This window comes from Zerene cesonia, unplaced genomic scaffold (genome assembly GCF_012273895.1).
Source record: "Zerene cesonia ecotype Mississippi unplaced genomic scaffold, Zerene_cesonia_1.1 Zces_u002, whole genome shotgun sequence".
In the NCBI taxonomy this organism is placed as follows: domain Eukaryota; kingdom Metazoa; phylum Arthropoda; class Insecta; order Lepidoptera; family Pieridae; genus Zerene; species Zerene cesonia.
The window spans coordinates 1,948,023-1,954,332 of record NW_024045132.1 but is presented as its reverse complement, the minus strand read 5'-3'; the positions used below and the strand labels follow the sequence as shown (position 1 = coordinate 1,954,332).

At 28.7% G+C, this 6,310-nt stretch overlaps 1 long non-coding RNA gene across 1 annotated transcript; it reads right to left on the bottom strand.

Moving 5' to 3' along the window:
• Positions 1–3,090, bottom strand: LOC119838389. The gene is made up of 3 exons (XR_005288194.1): positions 2,916–3,090; positions 773–863; positions 1–134 (listed from the first exon to the last, which is right to left on the bottom strand). It is a non-coding gene; the product is annotated as an uncharacterized LOC119838389 (long non-coding RNA).
• Between the last annotated feature and the right edge of the window lie 3,220 nt (positions 3,091–6,310).

The window sequence follows — 6,310 nt, the reverse complement described above, 5'->3', positions numbered from 1 at the left end:
GCCTATAACAATTTAAGGATTAAAAACGATTAAATATTATAACCTGATGGATAAAATTGGTAAAAAAAGCCATAATAAATTTATCAAAAATATTAGTTTGTATCTCCTTCTGCCTTGGGTGTTATGACTTGGAACTGAAAAAGACAGACAGAACATTGATTCTCAATACTATTTTTTTTTTAGAAATATAACCCTAGCGTCAAGGGGCAACCAACATTCCAAACAAAATGAAACTCTAATGGCTGTTCAACAACTTTCTGTATAATAAAGCACTAAATTTTAACACCAACGATTGATGGAAGCCATGAATAGTAACTTTAAAAAGTCATTTAAATATAAATGAACAAAGGCCTTATATATACACATCTGGTGAAAAAAACCTGTATTATGCGTAGAAAGATATTTTAATATTTAATAAATAATATTTGCGTACATGACTTACAAATGACTCACAATAAGTAGTAATTGAACCATAGACATTGAAACTATTATTTAATAAAGTACCTTCACCTCTGGGAACCGGGTTTTAAACGATATTGTTAAGAGTAAAGACAATAACAAATAGATTTGATTTTCGGATTATAACGTCATATCAGTTCAGGGAGGAAATATATACTAAGGAGACTATGTGATGTGAAGTGACGACCAAATCCCTGCGATTAAAGGTAGTGGAAACAAATATGAGCAGATGAAGTTTGAAAATTTGGGAACATTTTTAATTAATCTAATCTTTGATGAAGCATCTAAATAAAAAAAAATTCTTTAAACTTACCATATCGTCAACCATTATAAAAAGTATATTGGGTTGGTCGTAATCGATGGCTGATACAGAGAAAAATCCCAGGAGTAACCAACATTTTGGCCTGAAATTGTAAAAATAAACATTAACATAATAAAAAACGAATTCTTTCGTTTCCTTTCTTTATTTTAAATCCGAGTATTGTGGATGCGAAATTATAAACGCAATATATGACCGGTAACTAGGTGTTCTATATCCTCCAGACCATAGGAATTTTTATTTATCCTGTGTTTTATCTAACATAATATTCATAGTTCAGGATCTAAAATGATTCCCAACGGTGAATCACTATCAAACTTATGTTATAATATTATGTAGTTTGAACTCTATATATTTTAAAGGCAAAATGAGCTAATTGCGAAAAACTCTTACTATGTAACTAAGCAATTGATGTGTAAATTTGACATTTAATAAAAAAAACTCATTAAAATCCCGACTCAACTTTTTTTGTGGTTATAAAAAATATGTACCTACACACTTAACGAATACAGACTTTATAAGTACATAGTCTATATGTATAAAAATGAATATTAACAACGATCACCATTATTTATTTAACAACAGATGACGATATCTCTGTCTATGTAGTGGTCAATTATTTTATTATGTATTTGTATTAGAATAACTTGGGTATGCCCATGTTTACGTCATACAAAGTATTTTCAATATCTACTGTTTAATTGGAATTTAATCACAGAAATATTATTTTGGATAAAATAACGAACAATATTTATTAAAATCATTGTTTTGTTGAAAAATATTTTTCTGGCTATAATCCTAAAAAGATTGAAATTACTTTTGGCACGCCATAGAGGCTTAACGATTTGTCGATGTTTTTGGGAGTGGTGTCAATAGATCCGTAATAATTTTTAACAGTGATAACGAATATGAATACTTATATGTTTTATTGAAGTTTAGAATAAGAAGAAAAAATAAATCACATCACACTTTACACTCATAATATAAAACTAAACAGATCGCAGTCGGGTTTTTTATATTTTTGATAATAATTATTGTTTCAAAGAGTTTTAGATGAACTACGATTGTAGCAGTCGTCAGTCGTCAGTAACAAGCTCTCAAAGTTTTCAAAATTAATGTTCTCTACCTATAATAATAAAAATCAAGCACCAAATGAGTTGCTTAGCTTAAAACTCTAGAACGGCTAGACCAACTCGGCAATTGTTATTTTTTAGTGATTGTTAAGGCATAAGGAGGTTTTTATAGAAAAACGTATAACGGGTGAAGCAGGGGCGGACCGCTAAAATACTTAATATATACGCACACAATTAAAAAAAACGAAATCATTATGATAAACGTGACAAAATTAACGCCACAAATCGGCCTGCCATAGTGAATTTTCAATGGGCGCCGCGTCAAATTTGATTTATTGAAGCGACATCATCGTTCCGTAAATTATTGTCCTTTCTATTTAACGTTGTGTTTATCGTCCGTTATTTTATGTATGTTTTAAATTATTCGTACAAAAAAATGGTTCCCATATTAAGGTATATTAAATATGTAATTTTTAAATTTAATATTTATAATCTGAATAATTTTATGAATTTTTGTAATAAAACATAATTAAAAGTTATTTATATCATTTGCACCACATAGAAATAGCATAATCAATGGTATTCATTGATTATATAATAGGTAAGACTAAAAAAAATCCTTATAGTGTTCCTTTTAATTGCTTCCCTTTAATTAAATTATTACAAAAGCTTATTGGTAACAAAGTTACTAATTGTTTCACATCAAACTATTGTTCTTTACATTTCGTGATAATCTTCAATTAAAGGGCTCCTGTCGGTATTGCTAATTTATTTTGCTTTACAAAAATTTCTTGTTTATTAGAAATAAAAATAAAATTTGCATTTTTATTTCCTTTCTTTAATTAAGTACATAGCCTACAATCCTATATTGCTATAATTGATAGGATAAACTAAATAAAAATTTGTTTGGTATTTATAGAAATTAAATGAAATAAAAAAAATCCAATATACAGAAGTATACTCAATGAATATATTGTTTTTACATGAACTGTAATCTTTTAGCATACATTTTCGTACCAAATTTTCGAAGGTATTGATTTATGAAAGTAAACGTATAAACTCACCAATTGAAAAATCTTAGTATCATTTTGTAAACCATTTATTTATACATGCACTTGTTTCAAAACGCGGCACATTTTATAATCGCGAATCTAATAATGTTGATAATTTTAGGACCTGCTCGCGCGCCAGCCGCTAAGATACAAAAGTAAAGCAGCGAAGGTGGAGAACTAACAATTGCAAAATGATATACGCTATTGTTATTAGTCGCTTTATAAGTCATTTGTCTTTTTATGCGTCGTTTATTTGCACGCGTTAGTTTCGGTAGATACTATAGGGAAGTCGTTAAAGTGTTATCTCATATTGCGTATATCTATAGCTACACCTACATACAAAAATTGCATATCTGGTATCGTCAAAATCCAGTTTAGTGCCAAAACATGTTTTAATTGACCAATTGTCTACGAGACGCTTGTAAATCGTCCCATTTATTATATTAAAAGATATTGATTTACTAAAAACAATTAAAACTGTCTGGAGTTATATATATGACGAACGTAAATATACATTTTCAACTTGCTTAATAAGTGAGCTAAATTATAAGAAAGCATATTGGAGTTAATTCATGAATTGGTTTTATAGATATAGATAGATATTTTCAATAAAATAATATTTTATGAGACAATTTTTACAATTAGAGAAAATCGATAGACAGGCATCCGAACCGTCCTAACATTTTTGAGTCCTAATTTAATAATCCTAAATGTATCTAAGTATAAAAAGTTAATTCAAATTTATGTGAACTTAAAAAATATTTATAACTGGAAATGTGTAATTATACGCATAAAAATATCTCGTGCAAAATTACCGTTGTTTATGGTGCTTTACTTGAGAACATTTTTTCCTGCTATCGTATTAAAATTGCTTAATGTTTCATGATTACGGTGAATTAACTCACAGAGTACAATCAATTGTTCTTTTCACCAAAGAATACTTACTACGAAATGGACCTTGATCTAAAAAATATTATAGAGACACTAAATTTTCTAACGGTATAAGTGCAATTCGAAAACGTTTTCGTAACTTTCAACGTCACGTTATTCATTGATAAAAATTATTGAGTGGCAGCCATGTGGCAGCAACGTTTATGCAGAAAGCAGAAAAATTGTTCAGACTGTAGTTTTAGCATAAGATCCCATTGCTCGATTCTGCGGGATTTTTGATAGCAATGGAGTAGCGATAGATTGCCTGTAAAAATTGACCATAAGTATCTATTAATTATAAATGTTTGTAAAATCAATAAAAATTTTGCTAATTTAGATTTCAGCTAAATATTAGCTATTAGCTAGATATTTTTATCAGTTTTACCTTGTTTTAAAGGATATAATGTAATGTTACCAGCTGGTAACCAATCTTTTTCTATATTTTCTACTTCTCATAGCAGATATCAGTCAGCGGCAACGTAAGGGTGGCCAGGTGTAAAGAGGTAGCTAGGTAGATAGGTATATTATTGTATAATTATTTGCAGTCAAGAAATATATAGGAATCAATAGAAAATTGAAGTTATACATATCTTGTTCAGGACAAATCATGTTTGCCAGTTATGAAATTGCTAAGACAAAAATTTAAATATTGTTTCGTCGATTTCTTATAAATAAATTTATTCTAGAAAGTTGATATCAGCAAAAACGAGCAGTAGGATCTCGTACTATTTTGAGTGTTCTAGAATCTTAACTTAAACCATTAAATTAAACTGTCTAGATTTTATAGTACCTATAAAAATAGCATTATCAATCCAGTTAAATGATAGTGAGTTTTATGGTTACTTCCTGATAACATATTTTAAAACAATTTATATAATTATTAAACAATATCCTCACTAGCAAGAGATGACGACTATTGCGAGGTCTAATTACCTAAATATGCAGAAATTAGTGAACTCCTTATGAACCGAAATTAGAATGACATAACCATGACATATTATTAAAAGCAACTGTTAGATTACAACCGTAATTACATTAACACTATTAAATATTTCTATGCATTACATACGCCGGCTGAACATTCCATCGGAGATTATTTTGCGATAACTAAATTCGTACAAAACGACGTTTTATCACGTTTCCTTAATTTGCCTAACACAGTTACTTCGTGTCAAAATAAACTCAATTTAATTTTATAACGAACTGATTATAGTATGAAAGGTATTTTATGCAAAAAAAGTGTTTTAAATTTATGTTGTTGTTTTTTTGCGTATTTTATATAATAATTGGGTATATTTTATAATCGATCGATACATACCGCATTAGTAAAAGGAAAAAATCGAAGTTCGGTTTTTCTATACTTTATTATTGTTACTCTTCTTGTTTGGCCTAGATAATTTGTCGAATCACACAACAGAATTAGGGATTGCGGGTAGTTAGGTTAAGGGCGCGTATTTCATCGAACACACGCTCTTCGTGCCGATGGTGCAATTTTGTACCTACCCGTGTAAAATTGCACGACCTCCACAGCAAACATCGCCTAGTTTTGCCGAGCAGACAATTTATTTCACCCGCGGAAAAAAGCAAGTATATGTACAATGTGCACGTTTATAATATAAGTATGATAAGATTTTTAAAATGAGTTCACGAAACTAATTGAAAAAAATCTGTGTGGCTATTAAACAATGCTTTTATTTTCATAAAATAGATATGATTGTTATATTTATATTCAAAAACTGTTAAAAAATATATTAAGTGACGATCTTACAAATTTTTTCAATATTCAATTTACATATATTCACAACTGTATCTGTAAATATATTTCATTACATAAATATGAAATATATATTTACAAAATAAAATAATTTAAATGTTCATAAACATGGTTGTATTTGTCCTGAAAGAAAACGCTAACGTAAAATACCTGCTGGCATAGCCTTTTAGCCCTTACTTTGAAAAGCTACCTACCAAAAATTATTATAATTTTACGAAGTAAACTTGCATTCGAGTAAGATTCAAATATACTTCCACATACGCGATATTTTTTTAACAATCTGCTGAAGTCGATACGATATTACTCAAGTGAAAAACATCGTGTCATAAAGAATGCCCAGTCTACATGATAGGAATCTTATTCGGTGTTACCTTCTAATAATAAAAAATCTATGAAAGATATAATACAATAGGCAATATTACACAATTTTAAGATATTTTTATAGCTACGTTTAAAAACTGATCTCCAATAGAAGAAAAATGATTATGTACGACATTGGTTTTAATTTGATTCCTATTTCCTACCTTTAATACAAAGATAAATACTTACTTCGCAATATTATTTCTATCACCTGTTATAATATCAAACAGATGGTGTTCAATATTATTCAAACAAAATTTAGCGATTATCGCTATTGACATTGCCATTTCAGAGTTTTTTGTTATCAGAATTTAAAGTTTATTTAATTTTTTCGGTAGGTACA